Source organism: Tamandua tetradactyla, chromosome 25, assembly GCF_023851605.1.
Source record: "Tamandua tetradactyla isolate mTamTet1 chromosome 25, mTamTet1.pri, whole genome shotgun sequence".
Taxonomy (NCBI): Eukaryota; Metazoa; Chordata; class Mammalia; order Pilosa; family Myrmecophagidae; genus Tamandua; species Tamandua tetradactyla.
In genome coordinates, this window is record NC_135351.1 from 21,855,577 (window position 1) to 21,877,328 (window position 21,752).

Consider the following 21,752-nt stretch of genomic DNA (forward strand, 5'->3'; position numbering starts at 1 on the left):
AGAGGTTAGGGAAATAGCACTGAGAGCATTTCATGTGTGGGGAGCTCCTCCTCTATGCCAGGACTGTGCTAATTGCTTCAGAGACTTTTAGTCCTTAACGCTGTGCAAGCTCTATTATTATCCCCATTTACAGGAAGGTTGAATAACCAATATTACAGAGCTGGGATTCAAACCCAGTGTTGAACCTTAGACTCAACCATTAAGCTCTCAGCAAAATGCTGCCGCTGTCCTTACCGTGGTTGGAATGGACAGGTACAGGTGTTTTAGGAGTTAATTTTCTTAAAAAAGTGACAATATTAGGGGATGGAGTAGGGAAGTAGAGAGATTGTGGATTGACTATGCATCCTAGCTCAAATAGCCTTATACTTTATGTGTCCGTGAGAATAGTGCTTTACCTCTCAGGGCCTCATTTATCTCAAGTGTGAAAGGATGCTAATTACGTAATATGGCTGATAGTATTTTTGTGAGAATTAAATGAGATAACGCGTGAAAAGTAGGCACAGTACTACTTTTTTGTTCTGTACTACGCAGAGAACATGAGCTCAATAAAAACTCTTATTTTGATGATGATTAAGATGAAATGTGCTGGGCTAACTCCATATTCCAGGGTTACTTTGCCATTTGATTCCATTTTAGTAAATGATTGACAATCATCATTCATCACATTTTGCTATGGAATGTTTATTTGTTTGAAGAGGGCCAAGGAAGTCACGAACTATAATCAGAACTAACAAATCTGAAAGGAAAGAAAATTAATCGAATAGTTATTCAGTTATCTAATCCACATTGATTTCTTTTTTGGAACTGTGAGAGAACATAAAAACAGAATAATTCAAATTGCTTTGCAAGTCATAAAAATAATTTTCAGCGTTTTAAAGAAGAGATTTCCTTCCCAAGATTTCTGAGTGCTTCACTGAGATATCTTAAAAACTCTTGGAGGACTGGGCTCAAATTATGGCCCTCCCATCTCTCATCTATTAGCTGTGTGACTCTGGCAAGTCCTAAATAACTTTATGCCCCTTTTGTCTCATCAAACAAAACAATGTTAGGTTCTGATGGATGAAGATTATGACATGGGTAGCATAACAAAAGCACTTAATTTCCATTCAGTAGCAACTACTTTCCCTTTCCTTTCACCTCAAAAGTCATGCAAAATCCACTAACTAAAGGTTTTCTCTATTCTTTCTGCAAAGTAAAAGAGTGTCTTGACAAGCCTCAAAGTCTGGGTATCCCATTTGCCATGTTGGTCTTGAGATATCCTTCAAAATATGCCTGGTTGCTTTCTTTAAAGCTGGTACAGTACCTTAGTCAGCAATTTTGCTTATCATTTTAATGATTTTTTTTAAAAAGACGTATTTCACAAATGAGAGGAAATGTATCTTGTAGCTGGTAGCTCTGCTATGCTGGGTGACATGGGAAGGAATTGCTTTCTTGCCCAAAGTAACCTTCTAGGGCCATCTTAAGTAGCTCAGAGATCCTATAGCCAATGACAGGCTGCTAAGAAAGTTGAGCTTGGAGGAGCTACGTTCAGCTTCTGCCTACCCTGGATACTGGTTGACCCAACCCAAGCATGTTGTTGGTGTTTTATTAAAAGGGTTGGTTTGGGGAAAGTTGTGTTTGCCATGCAATGTCATGCCTTGAAACCTTGGTTTCAGCCTTTATTTATATGCCTAATTGTTGCTATGGAAATTCAATATTTAAAGAGGTAATTATTGCTGATCTTGTTGCATGTGTCCATTTCTGATGTCCAGCTGTTAGCTCTTTAGCTCCAGTCTAGCAGATTAATTACTGCTATTGATTACTTTGAGCTTCTCTCTTCACACCTGCAGTCTGTGTAATTAGCTGGTGGCCTCCTCTGAAAATTAGGAGCAGTTTCATTCTGGCACTTTGCCATTTCCCAGCCATGTGCACTGCACTGATGAACAAAAGCAAATCTGTTTTAAATAGAGATATCTGGGTAATGAACTCTTTGTGTTTTTGAACTATCCGTGGATAATTCAAATTACCCTCTGTTAGCAAATATTGTACCTCATTTGATGACTATCTGCAAAGAAAAAATTCCCAAACACTGCTTTTTAGTCCCATTTCCACCTTGCAGAAATTTGCTCCTGTGTGTGGTTAAAAAAAAAAAAAAGAAAAAAACCTAAACAACTTTCTAATTCTGCTTCTGTGGGTATTGGGGTGCTGAAATAGGTTTCCTAATGGAGCCCAGTGGAAGCAGCTAAGTTTGCGTCCTGAGTATTCCAGGCATCCAGGTATCAGTGCAATCCTTTCATTGTGGTTGAATTCACATTCCCAGTTTGAGAGGCAAATCACCATTCTTGGGAGTCATTAATATGCATTAGGAAGAAAAAAGTTTCCTATTTAAGAAAAATAATTTGTTCAGAGACCTGAGAGAGGTATTGGAGGAGTCTTCAAATTTTTCTTCCAGAATTTATTTCTATTAGTATGGGTTCCCCACCCCCACCCCCACCTCAGCTCATGGGGAACAAACCCTGGCATTGCTCGGCTTTGAAATCTAGAGTTATGCCTCCAATGTCCTGCTAGAACACTTTTTCATATCATGCATTATTGCCTAAATTCTCAGGAAATGCAAGTTGGTGGTAGAATTGGGAGTGGACTTCCCAAGTAATGACATACAATGCAACGATTACAAACATGGCCAGCTGTTCCTTTTCACAATGACAGGGTCCCACTGATGTTCCCTTCAGCTGTTTAACTTGTGTTGAGTTATTATACTAAGGGTTATTGCTTATTGTAGGAAAAAATAAAGTGCTTCCCCCTGCCCATGGCATACATCTGCCAGCTTTCATTTGAAGCTTCAAGTGGATAAGTATGTCCCAAAGCCCACTCAGCACATGGAAGGAAAAAAGTCCAGACGGTCATCACTTGTCAGAATGGTGAAAGTATCATTCCACTTATTTCGGGCACAAATGTATTGGGTTGGGTCACTGCAATGTGGGAAAAATGCTTCATCAGCTCCAAGACAGCCTCCAAGGGAGCAAAGAAACACACTCTCCTGGAATCCAGGAGAGTGAGGTGGGAAATGGGCACAAAGCCTTCACTCATCAACTCAGCGAAGCTTTGGGGCATCTAATGGAGAGGCTGAACACCAGCCCTCGGACCAGAAGGTCCCCAACTGGAATCGCATCATTTCCACTGTTTCTAGATTAAAATCTAAATTGTGTGCTGCCATTTGGAGGCCTTCTGGGCAGGGTCTCACAGAGTCATCGGTTATTAGGAATGCCTACGATTATCGCAACCCAAAAAGCCATTTGAACAGCAGCCTAATGTGGTGGTGGTTTCCAAGGACCATTGGCTGTTATTGCAGCTCTGCTCAGATGTGAGTGGGAGCAACTAACCAAAGTTGCCTTCTCATGGCACCGAGAGGAGGATCGGAGACATCAGAGAAATACTGAGCTGGCTGTAAATGTAAATTCGCCCCATAACAGAATGTTTTCTCCATTTGGACAAGGTCATCTATAATTATGGCAAATAACAGCAGTCTGTCCCTTTCAAGAATGTAAACTTTCAAAATTCACACTAAATGTAATTTCAACTTGACTGGAAATATAGAAATATAGTTTTAAAAAGGTACTCCAGTAAAATGCACAGTGGTGGTTTTAGATAGTATTTCATCCTTAAGAATTATCTACTGACCTTCAGATAACATTAGAAACTGTAATATATATAGTTTGAAACTATATTCATACTATATATAATATATACAGTTTAAACTATATTCAAACTATGTATATATATGCTTACACTTATTAATATCTGTGAGTGGGCACAGTATATGTTTTATGATGTTAGATATGACACAGATTTCTCTGGTACATGGAACTGTTTCAGCTATGGGGTTTTAGCACCAGCAGAAGAGAAGTAAAATGTCTGTCCAAGTTATTTTAAACCTGTCCTTTTAAGCAGTTAAATTTTTTAAACCATGATGAAGGCTTAATGTTTTTTGTTGTGTTCAAAGTTGCAGAGCACATTTAACATTGACTCTCTTAAACCATATAAGGTATGCTAAGAGCTAAATGAAATGAGAATTGAGAAATTGTCTAATGAATAATAAGAATAATATTGCTGACCCGTGTTAAATGCTTATTATGTGCCAGACACTGTGCTAAGTCCTTTGAATCCACCATCTATTTTAATCCTCACAGTAAACTTCTACAACAAATGCCACTAGTCTCTGGACTTTTCAGATGAAGAAATTGAAGTTTAGAGTTTGCGTGACTTGACCATGGCTGAAGTTAGTAGATGACTTCACTTGTCTAATGAGCCAGATGCTTAACTCCTTCTGGTTATTTCATTCCAGCTGTAGACCCTCACTGATGCTTTATTCCACTTGCACTCATCCTGTAATATTTGGATTAATTAAATGAAATATCCCCTTGTGAACTTGGCTTCCTTGGGCTCAACGAATATTATTTAAATCATCCAGCTAACATTTAGTTTTCCTTAATTTATTGTTACCTTTCACAAGCAGTTGTGTAATGACTTCTAAGATGAGGAATGTGGCAAATGGAGCAGAACTGGGGATTTATGCAACTGTCGGCTGACCCCGGGTCAGGCAGAATACTCAGAGATTGTCATAAGTTCTCCTGGGGGGGCGGGGGGAGACTTTTTGCTGGAAGAATCACAAATGATTATTGATTCTGTTACTGGAAATGTTGGGAAAAATCTCCCTCCCTCAAGTGCTGTTTCTTTCATGCTGTATACAATTATTCTTGTTTTGCTTGATGCCTGCAAATTTTATTTTCCAAGGCAACAATCAGAATAACTAATGTCTTTATGTTATGCACATGCACACACACAAAAAACATATTTTGTTTTCCATATATGTGTGTGTGTGTGTTAAGGTTACACACACTTGGCTGTTCCATGTAATGTTAATAAGATGTTTTTTGGTGAAGGGCTTTGAGCCCTTTTTGGTGAATGAAAGGCAGCCATCTCAGTGTCATGATGTAGTGTGAAAGCTTTAAATACTAGAAAATCATCTTCATTTTTTCAGTTGCAGATTACTCTTCAAAAGGGATTGGTTTTATGATCTCTAGTACCCATCAGATAGCCTCCAAGAAATTCCCTTGTGAAAATGGAGAAAGTCGGATTTTCCAGATCTTCTATTTACCTTTTCTCTATTAAATAATATCCCATTCCTGGCATTGACTCTCACCTTAATGAGCTGAACTACATTAGCAGAATCTTAGGCAAATAAATTGACTTAAACCTTCGTTTGAGGATCCTACTTAAGGCATTCAATTAATTCTATTTTGCTACAGGCTAATTTATGACTTTATATTTGACCATACAAAACAGTAGGAGACAAAGTAATAAAATATTCTACCCTCCTCCCTGTGCTTGTCATGTATTCACTAAAATAAGGAAGGAAGAGAAACAAGAAAGAAATGCTTTTGATGTAAGATATGTGGGTATTTTCTTGTCATATGAGGCAATATTTACTGATGTAAACACATATTCATGCCCTCTAGGAGATACTAATTAGTGCAGTAAATGTTGACTTATTAATTGCTGCTGTTAATATTTTCTTTATCCAGTAAATAGTTTTTTCCTTTTCTTTTTCTTTTCTAGCCTTCCTTATTCCCTTCCTCCCTCGTTTCCCCCTCCCTCCCACTTTCCCTTCCTTTCTTCCTTTCCTCCCCCTGTCTCTCCTTCCCTTTGCAGTAAAGACTTGGTTTAATGTTGCCATAAAACTTGTTTCTTTTGTAGTGGATGGTAACAGGCACCTTGATAAAGCTGTGTACATCAACAGATATTATGACTCACATTTCTGAGGCAAAGCCTAATGACTAATTGATCTGTGCAATTTGTGAGAGAAGCAAAAATCTGAAAGTTTTAAATTAATTTACAGCCCTTTGCCACACTCAGCATGGTTGTAATGAGCTTCTCTAGATCCACAGGTAGTGAAAGTTTCTCTGCTGATGTGCAAGACAACTTGTCAAGGCATTCTACAGTTTTGTATGTTCAGGGAAGTTCAGCCAGGAAATAGAATTGCATTAGGTGATGCTGTGGTACATAATTGCCTCCTCTATCTCTGGAAAGTGATAGAAGGTGAGGTTGAGAAAAAGGTACCCTTTCTCAACCCCCCCTCACTCATTTTCACTTTATTAAAACTGATTTTATTCACACTCCTTCTACCACTTCTCTCTCCTTTTTGGTTTCTTACAGCTTAAAACTTTGATACCCATTTTACATTTATTGCCTAATTAAGAATATGAAATATTTCTTAAAACAAATAGCACCAAATTTCCAGATTGACTGTTTTATAGACATTGTGTGTTTCATTGCCTTATCTAAGGGCAAGCACAAATTGTGTTCCTCTCCCCAGCATGAGAGCAAATTCATTTTGCTATGCTGCAAAAGAGAGTTGTATTCTTTAGGATTCTTTGCTGTGATTTTTTTTTTTAACTATTTCCATTCCTATACTTTGGAGGACTAAATATATCCACCAATCTCAACAGATTTTTTTTGCTAGTAATCAATAAATATGAACAAAATATACATTTTTCAATGTCACAGACCTTCCAATATCTGCTTGTAACAATTGGTATTTAAAGTGGGCATGTATCAATTTAATAAAAGCTCTGTCTTTGTGGTATGAAGGATAGTAGACGTCCAGGGTATATTTCTTTTATTGCATTTTATGGTCATTCTATTAGGCTGTAGTCCATGAAACATCTGCTTCATTCTGACCAGAGAAGGTCAGAAAATGAACTTGCATAGAGGCAGTCATAAAAATCAACTGCCAGCAAGGTGACATGGGTTCCCTGACAATCTTGGTGAAAAGCAGAGGCAGAATAAGATAGAGAATTCACCATGGTGTGCAAGGAATTGATCTTTAAAAAAAAATCATCTGGAGGTTTCCATGCTGTTTGTGTGGCTGGGCTTCCAGCGCGGCTTGCTGGTCCGACTTTATCTAACATTTTCTCATTAGGACTTTTAGAAGACAGCTTCCTTCAGGTGTTCACAGGACATACCCTGATTATTCTTGCAGCCTTCAGTTCTGTCTACAGGGAAAGGGGATGTAGAAAAACAGGCACCTGCGTTGCATTTCACATTGGAACGAGCCATGGGGAAAAAGTATCATATCCTGTTTTTGTTGTTGTTATTGTTTTCCCTTTTTTAGCTGTCTTAAGGACAAGCTAATTTCTGCAATTGTATGTCCTTTCTGAAAATATAGTTCATTTCTTTAAAAATGTTTGTTGATAGAATAGTTGTATGTTTACGGAAAAATCAAGCAGAAAGTGTAGCATTCCCATGTGTTCCCCTCTCAGATACACAGTTTCCCCTATTATTAATGCTTTGTATTAGTGTGATACCTTTGTTACAATTGATGAAATGATATTATTATAATTGTACTATTAGCTATTGTCTGTAGGTTACATTAGAGTTCATTCTGTGTTGTACAGATCTATGGTTTTATAAATTTTCTTTTATAAAAAGTTTTTATAAAAACCTTTTTTTTATAATAAAAAGTGACCCAAGCATATTCTGATCCTCAGATCAATCAAGCTTGCACCTGTCTCCAAGTCCTTGTCCTTTCCTTCCCCTCATCCAAGAATGATCTTCCCCTCGTCTTTAGGATGGTTCCATTGCTTTATTCACACCTTACTTCAAATGCCACCTTCCCAGAGAAGCTTCCATCAGCCACCTTCTTTATTGTGGTTCCTGACCCCATCCGTATTCTGTCACATTCCCTTGTTTTAGTTTCCTCACAACACTAATGCTAATTAAAATTATTTTATGAATTTAGTTGCTTACATGTTTACAATTTGTCTCTCCCACTAGAATGCAATCTCTGTGAGAGCAGAAACATTTGTGGTTCCGTTCATCCCCGTATCTCTAGTGCTGAAAATGGTGTTTGGCATATTAAAGGCTCTCAATAAAATAATTCTGTATGAATAAGACCCTTGGCCATATGAACCTTTGATTTTAGTATCTAATTATTCATCTTTCTTTTGTAACCCTCATGAAAGCTGGCGGCTTTTGAATTTTTGAAAAACTTATTTCAGTGATTTTATGAAATTCAAGTCTAAATGTAACAAGGCTGAGCAGATAAGTACTCACTTTAATTTTTTTTTTTTTTTTTTTTTTTTTTTTTTTAAAGGAAAGACAGAGAGAAGGAAGGAAGGATAGAAGGAAGGAAGAGAGGAAGAAAGGGAAACATCTTTTAAACATTTTCTTGTTTTTTATTGTATTTTGTTTCTCCGTTTTCGTTACATGGGCTGGGGCCGGGAATCGAACCGAGGTCCTCCGGCATAGCAGGCAAGCACTTTGCCCGCTGAGCCACCGCGGCCCGCCCTCACTTTAATTTTTAAACTGTCATGGAATTTTGCAGCCCTGCACAGGAAGAATCTGAGATTTTGACATACATACATGCCCAGGGTATTGCATGACTTGCAGTATATCTCAATGCATGTTATACTATGAATTATATTTTAATGGAATATTTTATTGTAGGGAGCACAAATATTCTGATAATTCAAATTGTGATTAGATGAATTGTGATTAGCTTTTTTTTTTTTTAATCATGATGACATGGCTAGCATTGTTAATCGTTTGTAGCTCTTCTTCTCAGGGGATTGTATTTCAAAATCTTCAAAAGCTTTGTACTTTTCAATGAGCACTGATACTGTGATGTTCAGAAATTTACCATGAGATCAGCTTGATTCTACAATGCCTAAGTAGAAGGCTTCAAAAAAGATTGAAAACAAATAGTGGGAGAAAAAAACAAGACTCTTTCTCCTTCTCTTTTCCTCCCTTTCAGCTTCTTTCTCTCTCTCCTCTCCTCACCCTTTCTTGAGAGATGAGCTATGATCCCCTTAATTCATTTTATGCCTATTTCCCTAGGCATGAATATTTAGGAGGTACTTACGGATGGTTTCTAGGCAGTGATAGAAATGGAAATTTTTTTTTTACCCTAGGAACACTGCATGCATTCTTGTTAATTCATTTGCATACTGTTAAATGAATAACATATTGGTAGGACCAGAAGATTTGGAATCTCTCCACCACCCATATTCCATTTTCAACTTTATTTTTAGGGTGAAGATTCTGTTTGTTGAGCTAAGTAACAAGACTCCCCTACATCTTATACAAATAGGAAAATTAGTTGGTCAGAATCTTGAATGAGTTAAATTATTGCCTTGCTTTGGGTTATCAGGGATCTAAATGGGCCTACATGGGAAAGGTTTTCAGTGACTGAGTAACTTGAATTAAAAAAAATAAAAATAATACATAAATGTGATTATGTTGTTATGTGCATAGGATAAACCGCAATACATTTTTAGAATAAGCCAAATTGATGTAAAGTTGGAAGGGGATTGCTTAAACACTGAAAAGCCACTAGAACAATTGATTATGGATTTGAATTTTTGGGAAGCCTCACAAACACTCTGATAAGCTGCTGCTGTGCGGTCAATAGGACAATGAGGGACAAACACGAATGGCATGTCAATTTTCGAATCAAGAAGCCATATAATATTAAGAAGCTTAAGGAAATTGTCTACTCATATCTGCATGGAATACAACTAAATTTGGTTTTGAAACTGATTTGGCTGGGGTGGAATTGGGGGTATTGTTTAGCAGACTTGAAATTTCTTAGGCGCTTCAAGAAAGAAAAACTGCATGTCTGCTGAGATTTTTATCCATTTAAACGGTATCCCTCTGAATAAATGAGCACCTCATTTAACTGGCAATGCTGTGTATTTCAGCTGCAACTAAAAAATTGCCCCATGCCAAGCCTTCTGAGTCCGTGAAGCCACTTGGCATATGCCCATATGTAGGGGGAGGTGACACTCCAGCTAACACTAAAACCTCCAGCTGGTTATTTCTTATTTTCCAGTTCCTATCACAACTGGGTACAGAGGCAGAATGAAAACTAAAGTCTTGCATCTTTTCCTCCCTTTTTAAACTATATTCTTTTCTATTTTTAATCTTACAAGAAGCTGTCCATTTTCAGGAAAATTGTTAGAATGGGGAAAAAAGTAGTAGAGGAAATCTAAACTCTAAAATGGGAAAATTTGTACTTCCTTTACACTTGGACATTTTCCCCCAACTTCTGCTTTGGATCCAGGTGAAAACGTTTGTATATGTTTCTCCCTCCTGTGATGCCTTGAGCAATGTTTGTGTGTTATGTAAAATGATTATGCTGAATGTCTGTGACAACTTGAGCATTGATGTCGATATTTAGTGACTCTACAGCACCAAAGAGAGAAGGAAAGGAGGATAAGAAAGTCAAGAGATTTGTTTAAAATTAAGAGCTAGTGAGAGATGGGCACGTAGGAATTTAAATGAGAAATCGGGTGATTTGAACAAATTGTGGATATGTATTCCTCTCTGAGATCCATAAAATCCCTGCTTATATACTATGTTGGGAAAAATAACCTTTGCTTTCTTTTTAGCCTCTTAACTATTTACTTTACTTGTCAGTATACAGTCATTTAAGCTTGGCTCAGAAAAGAAGGGACAGTACAAACGCACAACATGGTGCCTGAAAATTGGCTTTGCATCTGTCACTGGCCAGGAAAGATACAAGGTAGATCATTGTTAGTGCTTAAGTATTCATATTGTCAGTTTAAAAGGTCAGTGTAATACCCAGCACAGCATCGTTCCTCCTATTATAAATCACGCTACAAACAGAAAGCGCATCCTTGAAAACTTAGGGCTGTCCTGACACACGTACTGTGGTGTAAGACACAGACAAGCATGGTTGAGGGGTTTTCTCTTCTCCTTGGTCTCCACTGGGGCCCTGGGAGGGCCGGATTAAATTAGCAATCAGGGATGGAGTCATTGCTATTTTGTGACTTTAGAGCCTTGATTGTGAATTGTATTTACGGATTGCAATTTCTTTCTAAATAGGGCTTTTTGTATTCGAGGACCTCAGGACTCTTGCTGGCTGTGATAAAAGTGAATTTTCTCCATAATACGGTACATCAGACATTGTTGTATTTGTCAAGATTTTGGTCAACAGAGCCAGGCAAAATCCATGTATTTGAGTAATGAATTTAACCAGATTCTGTTCATGAGATTAATTTTCTTAGCTACCCTCCCTTCCCAATCTCGACTGAGTTCCCTAATGGCAAACATGTATAACTCTGAAATGGAAACATCCTGGTTTTTAAAGTTTAAAGCTGCTAGTCTGTAGAAATTGAACCAACTTTACTGATGGCGCTGTGTTAAGTTCTATGGGGAATCCAAAAAGACAAAGCATAGTCTCTGTCCTAAAGGCAGTTTCAGTCTTTGGGAAGACAACGTATATATGGATTTTAAAAATACCTAATATTATAAGACATTTTGTGATAAAATGTCAGTTGTATAGTATTTAATAACTAGCTTTTCCAAAATGGCATACATCTTGACTGCAGAGTTTTGGATGAGCTTTACTCTAAGGTGGAAATAAGTGTTTTTACTTATTCCACTTCTGCTGTCTGGGAAATGATGCATAAACCATTCTGTCTATGACTCTGTCAACTATTGGAAACTTCCTTTCTAAAGAGGACCAAGTAAGAAATATTTAGGTATTTTCACACTCATGACATGATTGCCATGCGGCCTCATTGAGTGATTCATAAAGAGGACAGAAGTGGGAGAAAAGTTGGAGATTTAACCCTTTATCACAGTTACTGATTTTGTTTTACCCTGTAAGAAAATTTTGCTCATCTGACAACCACCCAAGGTAGGTTTTGCTTATTCCTCTACCTCCCCAAAATATAGTATATGATTCCCATGCTAAAACAAACAAACAAAAAAAACAGCTTGCTGACACCACTGTAATGGAGTATGGCTAAAGCAATTTTTGATCTCTTACAGCTTTTTGAAGAGTTAGCTCAGCAGTTAAGCTCTGAATAGGTCCACCCTCCTGTTATTTAGCCAACAATCTGCTCCCTTCCAATGAATGGAATAAAAGCTGAGAGGCAGAATTTCATCTCTGTTCAAATTAGGAACCTGTCTCCTTATAAGCTGGGTCCCTTCCTTCTCCATTAAAACCTCCTATTCCCAAGAAGAAGGGAAAAAAAGATCATTCCAGCGGCTATAAACCTCACTTTGTAAGTTTTTAAAAAATCTTTAATTCAATACTAGGAAAGCCTAAATGCAAATGCTATCTCCAAATCTATTATTCTTAGTACTACTACCTATAATTAACACCACCGAATGGAATTTTAAAATATTTATAAAAGAAGCGGCAGAGTAACAATTACCATTCTCCCCAACTAAACTCCCTCTCCTCCATGTTTTCATCAAGAGAGCGGTGTTGTTACTTCAACAGGCACCGTGTTGTGGTGACTTTTGTGATACAAATAAAGCAAGACTAAAATTTTAATTGTGAAATTTAAAAGGAAAGTAATTGCTTAGTGTTGGTTAATTCCATCTTTGTGTGATGACAGCAGCTGCGTTTCCCTGCCTTGTGTTTTTTAACAGATGGCATTATTTCTTATGGAGTGCTACAGTAGCGACCGATGTGACACTGAAGGAAAATTCCGTGACAGTATGTTAAGTAAGATATTACTGACAGCCCTGCTGAGCAGCAGTGCAGAGCGCTTCGCTGAGGATGGCTCTCTTCTCACCTCTCTTCTCCCCACCAAATGGTCTCCATTTGTGACATGTGGAACCAGAGATGAAAGATGAATGGAAAATTAAATGCTTTTCCAAATTCACTTGTTTCCATACCATCCATAGGTACTGGACGAAGGCTTAAATCCTGCAAAATGTTGAATTGTGAATCCAGGATCATACTGTTGTACCTGTCGGTGAAATGTGAGAAAATGGAGAAGCCCCTGCAAACCTGAGTTCTGAGCCAGAATCTGCCACCAGTCACTATTTCTGGATTGATTTCCTTGGTGTAAAGGTGCTGGGGCTGGACCATGGTGAAACAGGCTCTAGGGCCCTTTCTAGTTCTAGCTCCATAATTCTAGAAACCCTGAGCTTTGTGTGCAGTAGACAAATGGAGCTGAATGCAGCATGCAAGTGGTGAGGACGGGATTGTTCTGTCTGCTACAAACATTGAAGCAGTGTGGAGCAAAGACCAATGAGTGGGTCACGAGTCAAGAGGTGTGGTGCCTAGCCTTGAGTCAGCCCCAAATTGAGCCACTGGGTTACTGTGTGTCAGCTTCCTCACATCCTTCATGAGCTGTTGTTAAAAGCTAATGTGATTATGCCACTGAAATATGATTAACTGATCCAACAAACATTGCACCGCTGCCCTGTACAAAAACTGTGCCGAGTTCTGGCAGTTCAAGAGTGGGTAAAGTGTGGAGTTTGTTTTGGAAGAAGATGTCTATTGGAGGGGGCAGTTCTGCAAGTGGGCAATTAGAGTAGAGCATACGAGGGGCTTGAATAGGTATTAATGTGTCCAGGAGAGGCGCCTCACACAACAGGGCTGCAGCAGAACTTGGAAAGAAGTGAATTCTAAGCTAAGGCAAAGTAGTGGGTTCCAGGAATTGGAGGCATTATTTTAAAAAGTTTAGCACAAGAAATTATAAAATTCATTTGCCTCATGGTGAATTTGGGGATTTGGAAACTCGACCTTTTTCATCCTTTATAAAGAATTTAAGAATGTTTCTATAATAAAAGCATAAGCCATTAAAATGCATTTTGAATGGATGAAGAGCAGAGAAAAAATGGAAACCGTCAGCACAAGAGAAGAAAAACGATTCTCTTTTCCATGCTTAGAAGAGAGAATGAAATAGAACAGTGTCATCAGCAGATATATCCCTCTCAACCAATGGGTTTTACTTGTTCAGTTGACATTCACTTAATTTGCACAGCATATCTCCTAGCTCCCCTTCTTCTCTCTTCTCTTCTCTTGACTTCTTTTGTCTCATACTTTTGGTAAGCTTGCCCCATTTGTGTTAATTTGATTAGTCAGTACCAATATTTTAATTCATCTGAAAGTCTGGGCCTGTTTGCAAATTGGTGCTTATGGATTTTGAGGACGTTCCGTGGGTACATTGTAAGGACAGAGCATTAGCCTTTCTGCAAATATTTGGGATATATATGTATGTGTGTCATATTGCAGGAATATATATATACATATACACACACACACATATACTCTATATAGGTGGATGACAGGTTCTACTACTGCCAAACAAGGAGATTACATTAACTTTGTCAAATTACCCAGTGTACCATGGTATGTGCCATTTTTGAGTAATTGTTATTCTTTCAACAATTTTACATGGCTGTCACTCTTCTTTTCCCTAGTTTCTAGCTTTATAGAGAGAATTTAGGCAATTTGTCTTGATCACATCGTGGGTGAATAATGGGGAGCCAGGAGCCCCAAAAGCCTGATTCAGAAGGCTTTGCTCCTACTTTCCTGAACTAAGATTCTAAAGTGATTACATGATAAATGTTCCTGCCTGCACTAAGTAAACCTACTCCTGAACAGATAGCATTACCAGCATCTCTTTGAGCCAAGTTCAAAAATCATTGTTGTCTGGTTTCCCTTCACTGGTCTTAAAATCAGGGGCTTGATGAGCAAGAAGTAGCATGGTTTAAATATTCCTTTAAATTATTTATATTCTGCCTCATTTTAAAAAGAAAGGAGTTTGAAAGCCTGATAAGTGATATTTATGATGATACTACCTGCGACTGTCAGATGCTAAAAGTCGGCCTCTAAAATCCTCTCCAGATCATCCTCTTCACAAGTGAGGCCCCGAGAGTTGTATAGTGTAACTTGACAGGAGGTATGGATGATCTCCTTTGATGTTGGCACATGAAGAAATAGTGTTTGCTTTGTATATAATATGGACTTTTAGGCTTTCTTTAAGAGGCTCCCAGCTTGCTGCTTAGTGAGTAATAAACTTGATTCATCCTACTCTCCCTATCGCCCCTCCTCCTTACTGATGTTTGACATTTTACAGTTTAATTAAGATCACCTTCTAAGCAGCATACCACCAAGAGAATAATGGATTTTTTTTCCTGCAATATGATGTCACTAAAGGGCAATTCGCCAAGCCTGCCACTGTCAGTGCCACTTACTGGGGAGCTACATGGACACCTAAGGTGATGGGTGGAGGCTGAGAACATGGTTAAGTGAGAGGAAAGAGAGCCTCTGACCTCTGAAATAGAAACAGGGACATGTTTCTGAACTTGGTGAGAAAGAAAGAATGTCCTGCTGCCCCATTTCTTCTTTCAGACCTTTGTTCTCTCATTAGACTACAAGCAATAAATGAGATGATGGTGTTTTGAGCCTGCCTACTTCTGGACGGAGTTGTCTGCATTTGCAATTTGGACCCACAGTAACCTCAGTGTCAGAAGAAAGGGGCAGTGGTGATCCAAGGTCTGTGCAGGACAGTGGTCTTTGCTTAGGATTCAATGTGGTAAACCTCTGAATATCTCCAGTGTTCAAACCTCTCCTCTGAATGGCAGCCCTCCATATTTGACTTCTCCACTTAGATGTCCTAAAGGCGTGTGAAACTCAATATGGCCAAAACTCAATGCATGGTTTGTCCTGTTCCCTTAAATCTACTCTGCTGTCTATGGTCTCTGTTTCAGTGTTTCAAAATAGAAGCAATTTTCTTTAGTGTAATTCTTCATTGGGATAGCATTGTATTTGTTTAGGTGAAAGTCTTGGCTCTCCTTCCTACCTCCCCAACCCCAGCTGGGGATCTGGGCATCACTGGCACCAAGGCCTGAGAGTGGGAGAAATTCCATCTACAGTGTTATTTCTCCTCTGGAAAGGAAGGGGAAAGAGATGAGAGAGGAGGAAATTCAAGTGAAAGAAAGAATGAAGGAAGGAAGAAAGGAAGGAAGGTAGATTCAGATGAATTGAGGGAACAGTGAAATTCCACAGTGATCAATGAGGGGAAGAATGGATATTTTAAGAAAAGAGATGCTTAAAGTTCTCAACAAAAGCAGCTACTTTAAAAATATAAACTTTTCCATCTTCATCATGAAATCTTGTAGGATGTAGATGAATAGTTATGTGTATATGTGAGTATGTGTGTCTATCAGTGGTGAGGGTGTGTGTGCATGTGTGTAAACCATTGGAGGGGTTGAATTTCATGCCTGGAAGGAGCAGAGAGGGATACAAAGAGGTCCAAAAAGGATGGAAGGCTCCTGGGCATTGGCAGCAATCTTTGGGAGAATGATGGAACATGTACAGCCCTGGGAGTGGAGGTTGAAGGAAACTACTCAGATCTCAAGGATAACTGGGCATCCAGGTGTCTCTTAGTTATCAGTTATACATGTTGCATAAGCCAAGATACACAGGATTTGATCTTGGTCTTTCTCGTCCTCCATACATGTCTTCTTACTCGTTGGCCTTGACTCTTCTTTCTAAATTACCTCTCATCTTCATAGCCTAGAACTCAGAAACTGATATAGTAGAAAATTGTATTCAGCACCTCTGTAAATGAGAATAGACAGACCATTACTAGAAGTGTTTTTTAGGGGATCATAACCCACTGTGGGATAATTACACCTAAATCACTGCAGCATATAACTACTAATGATGAAGTCAAATAAAAAACAACCAATATTACACACATCTTTAGCATGACTAGGGTTGTGCCAATTTTAAAAGGTTTATGTACCCTGGAAAAGCCATGTTTTAATCCTGATTAATTTTGTGGGATCAACGGTTTCTTCTAATCCCTATTCAGTGCTGTATGTTGGAAACTTTAATTAGCTTATCTCCATGGAGATGTGACTCAATCCAATGTGGGTATTAAACTTGATTAGGTGAAGATGTATCTCCACCCATTCCAGGTGGGGATCTTGATTGGTTTTACTGGATCCTTTAAAAGAAGAGACACTTTGGAAAAAGCTGGAGGACAAAAAGAGAGAAAGCCACGAGATTCTGAGAAAGCAGAGGACGACGACAGAACACCACAGAATCACGAAGCAGAGAATCAGCCAACCAGTGACTTTTGGAGATGAAAAAGGAAAACACCTCTCAGGGAGTTAGAGAGGAAGCTAGCAGATGACACCGTGTTTGCCATGTGACTTTCCAGATGAGAGAGAAACCCTGAACTTCATTGGCCTTGTTGAATCAAGTTATTTTTCCCTGGATGCCTTAGATTGGACATTTCTATAGACTTGCTTTAATTGGGGCATTTTTGTGCCCTTAGAACTGTAATCTTGTAACTTATTAAATTCCCTTTTTTAAAAAAAGTCATTCCATTTCTGGTATATTGTATTCTGGCAGCTAGCAAACTAGAACTAGAGTAGATTAGAGATGGCTGCAAAATTTCTACCACTTCTCTTATTCAGGGACAATGTCTATTTCCCCTTTCCTTGCATCTGAGCTAGCCTTATAGTTTAATCAGTAGAATATGCAAGAAGGGATGGTGTGTAATATCTCAGGCTGAGTATGAAGAGATTGGCAGCTTCTACTTTCACACTTCTGAAAAAAATATTTCCTTTTGGGGGCTAGTTTCCAGGTAAGAAAGTGTAGTTACACTGAGACCATAAGCTGTGTGGCAGCCCATGCTAAGGAATTGGAGAAAGAGAGAGGCATATAGAGATGCAGTAGGGTATCACACATGTGAGTGAAACTCTTTGGACCTTTGGCATAGGGTACTCATCAGCTGAATGCAGCATGTGAGTGATCTCAGCCAACACTGCATGGAACAGAAGAATCACCAGCTGAGCCTTGTTCAAAATATTGACCCATAGATATTTGTACACATAAAATGTTATTGTTTTAAGCCATTATGTTTTGGAGTATTTTTTATGCAGAAGTAGCTGAAATGATGACATATGTAGGAGACAGAATTAAGCCACAAGGTTCTAGAAGAAACTTTTTTTTTCAAATTAATTTTATTTACAAGCACTCCATATCTAGCAAACATTCCTTTACCCCTCCTCCTTTTCTCTAGTATCCTCTAATCTGCTTTCTGTCTCTTTGAATTTGCTGTTTCTAGATGTCTCTTATAAGTGACATCATTTCAACTTTTTTCTTTATGTGTCTTGCTCCTTTCACTGAACATAATTTTTGGTTATTAGTGTGTCTCATAACTTCATTCTTTCTTGTGGCCAAATAATATTCCATTGTGTGCATGTACCACATTTTGTTTGTACCTTCACTTGTTGATGGACACTTGGATTGTTTCCACTGTTTGACTTTTGTGAATAATGCTGCTGTAAGCATTAGTGTACAAATATCACTTTCTTTGGGTATATACCTAGAAGTAGAATTGCTAGGTCATATGATAATTCTATATTTAACTCTTTGAGGAACAACCGTGTTGCTTTCCATAGGGCTATATCATTTTACATTCCTACCACCAATGCACTGTATTTTCAATTTCTTTGTGTCTTCTCTAATACTAGTTATTTTCCATTTTTTAAATATTAGCCATGCTTATGGGTGTGAAGTAGTACCTCACTGTGATTTTGATTTGCATTTCCTCATGTCTAATGATGTTGAAAATATTTTCATATTTATTATCCATTTGTATATCTTTCTTGGTAATGTATTTTGCCCGTTTTTTATTGGATTGTTCACCTTTATATTGCTTATTGTCGAATTTCTCTCTATATTCCAGATATTAGTCCCTTATCTGCTATATGATTTCCAACTATTTTTCCCATTCTGTAAGGTGTCTTTTACCTTTCTTGATGTATAAAAGTTTTTAATACTGATGAGGCTAAATTTATCCGTTGTTTCTTTTGATGCTTGTCCTTTTGCGCTTATATTTAAGAATCCATATGGAATCCTATGTCATAAAGATTTGCTCCTATGTTATTTTCTAAGAGTTTTATGGTTTTTACTCTTATAATTAAGTCTCTGATTTTTTTTGTTGTTGCTGAGAACAGAATATTCTGAATTTTGTGGTGTGGTAACTCTGAAAATATAGTTCTTCCGTACCTTAGTCTGCCAGACCAGAAACAAGAAAGGAAAGAAAGAAAGAAAAATACAGGGAAAGAAAGAGAGAGAGAGAGAGTGGAGAGGAGGAGGAGAAGGAGGAGAAGAAAAGAAGGAGAGGAGAAGAAGTACTAACAGACAGAAAAAAATGTCCTCCAAAAAAAGGTGGGTGAATTGCCACTTCAAGTCTCTCAGTAGTTGCCAGTGGGAAGCCAGAAGCTGTTGCTCTCAAGGTCAAAACCAAGGCCAGTGTCCCTGCTGGCCCTTTAGGGATGATGAGCTCAAAACACACACACACAAAAGAGAAAGAAAGAAAATTGTTTTAGTCTGCTAAGCTGTTCAAAGCAGATGTCATGAAATGCATTGGCTTTAACAATGAGAATTTATTAGTTTACAAGTTTACAGTTTTTAGCTTGAGAAAAATGTCGAAACAAGGCGTCATCAGGTGATGCTTTCTCCTGAAGACTGGCTGCCGGCAATCCTGTATTCCTCTGTCACATGACAATGCACATGGTGGCATCTGCTGGTCTCTCCCATCTCTTCTGGGTTTCCTGGCTTTTGGCTTCTTGCTTCTGTGGCTCACTCTCTCTCTCTCTCTCTCTTTGTGGTTGTCCCATTTATAAAGAACTCCAGTAAAAGGATTAAAACCCACCCTGGACCATGCCTTAACTAAAGGAATCTTATGAAAAAATCCTACTTACAATAGATTTACACCCACAGGAATGGATTAGCCTTAAGAACATGACTTTCTGGTTTCAAACCACCACAGAAACCAACCAGTAAAAGAAAAGTGCATTGGCTCTAGGTGAGTCCTGAAGCTTTTGCCATCCAGAGGGGTGAAACCTAGGCTAGAACTTCATAGGTCCCTCAGGGATCTGCGAGTCCAAGAAAAGAAAGAAAGAAAACCACCCATAAAAGAAAGAAGATGTTAGAAAAAAGGCTGATTATCTCTTTATGCTCTGTCAAATGCTGGTGTGAGGCCAGAAGTTACTTCTGCCCAGAGGGCCAAAACCAAGGCTAAAATTTGTGCTGGGCCTGTAGGAACTCAACGGAATCACCCATACATAACAGGTTGGAAACCCAACCACAAACAAGGTATGCTGGTTCTTTATGTCTCAGTGGATGCTGGTGTGAAGCTAGAGACACCAAGACCAGCATTTGTGTTGTGCTGTCAGGGATTGGACCCTCAACCCCGGCTTTTAGACAACAAAGTTTCCTCTGCTTTTCCTGGCCCCAGCTGGCTGCTCCTGGAATTTGGGCCGCATTTCCATAGCCACCACTTTTTGCCCAGCATACCACAGGGCTAAGGAGTGGGACTAGATGCTGGTTCAGGATTTTGCTTATAAAGCTGTACTTTTAGCAGCTTCTCACTTTGCCTGGCACTCCCTTAGTTTTTCTAAATGTCCAGTCTTGTTCCAGGGTTACTACCTAGTCAAGTTCAATCCCTTTCTTCAGCTCATTCATTTTTCTGGTAGAAGGAAAAAACTGTAAGACTTTTTACTCCATAATTTTGCATCTCTAGAAGAGATGTTTTCAATGGTTCTGCGAAGTTTGACCATTAGCGCCATGCCTGGCCGAAAATATGCTGGCCTTACACAACAAAGACATACTTACCCAAAAGATAACTGCAGAGTTTTTAGCAATTCTGTCATAACTGTTATGGTAAAGAAGAATGAGAAGTAGTTGCAGTCAAACTATGGTCCTGATACTAAGAAGCCATGTGACACAGTAAAGAAAAATGAATGTTAGCACAGTTTTATAGTTTATTCAGTACATTCTCATTTGATCCTTATGATGATTCTCTGATGGGGAAACTGAGTCTCAAGGGTCACATAGCCCCTAAGAAGTAAGTAGTATTCAGGTAGTCTGCCTCTACAATATTCCTTGTCCAATAAGTGTAGAATCAATCAAGGCAAGTCTTGAAATAGTTTCCCATTAGTAATTTTACAGTTGTTGAACATGGGGTGATAGAGGAAATAGGCAAATCTACCTCAACACTTCACTAAAGCATATCTCTAATTTGCACTACTTTGATCTGATCAGTTGCTTGAATGAGAAGTACTAGCAAGGGTACAATTGAATCCTTGAACCAAACTTAGTGCAAAACTACCGCTATAATTTAGACTGTCTGGAATTTGTGTTCCAAATAATTGGCTCAAAAAAAGTTTATGATGGAATTAGTGCTTTAAAAAGAAGTCAGTCATAACCAACAAGAATTTATTCTGGTTTTACAAACTGATTATGACTTCTTAGTTACTTTCCTATGATATGCAAAAGTGTATCTTTTTGTGGATGTACTTTTTTTTTCAGATCACACTCAATAATGTAGCATGTGTAATTTGATTTTCTTAAGAAATTATCAGGATCAATTTCAGATCAAAATATCTCCCATGTCCAAAATTTTGAAGTGAAAAATGTAGAATACATTAATTGTAATGTAACCTAATATGTACTGACAACTTTTTGGAACAATGTTAAGACCTCTTCATAAATGTGCCCTTTGTAAGCAGGAAACGCCACGTATTGGCTGGAATTCTGCAAGCTGCTTTTCCTGCATTAATATATATTCAAACATCTTTTCAACTTACTTTGAAACATGGACCCATCTGAGATGCTTTATGCTTAACTGTACAATTTGACCTGACCTGGAAAGATAACCAGGGAAATATTCTTAGATCAGAATTCAGAATAAGAGAGGCACAAGGCAATAGGACCTAAGGTATAACTTGAGCCATTCTGTGTGGTAAATATGAGAGTGACGCTTACGTGATAGTTAGACCCAGACACACAACCCCTCCCTCCTGTGTGCATCATAGATGGCATGCTGGCTTATGATGATCAGACCTTTTAAATACTCAGCTGCAAGGGAGCTGGACAACTTCCTTACCCTAGCAATGCCAGCAATTATGGT

At 38.4% G+C, this 21,752-nt stretch overlaps 1 long non-coding RNA gene across 1 annotated transcript in view; it reads left to right on the forward strand.

The window, feature by feature from the left end:
- Positions 1-13,731, forward strand: part of LOC143669017 (uncharacterized) — a 166,890-nt gene extending 153,159 nt beyond the window's left edge. The window contains exons 2-3 of the long non-coding RNA XR_013168652.1: positions 10,888-10,956; positions 12,448-13,731. This is a non-coding gene — a long non-coding RNA (uncharacterized LOC143669017). The remainder of the gene's footprint in view (positions 1-10,887; positions 10,957-12,447) is intronic.
- Positions 13,732-21,752: the final 8,021 nt, after the last annotated feature.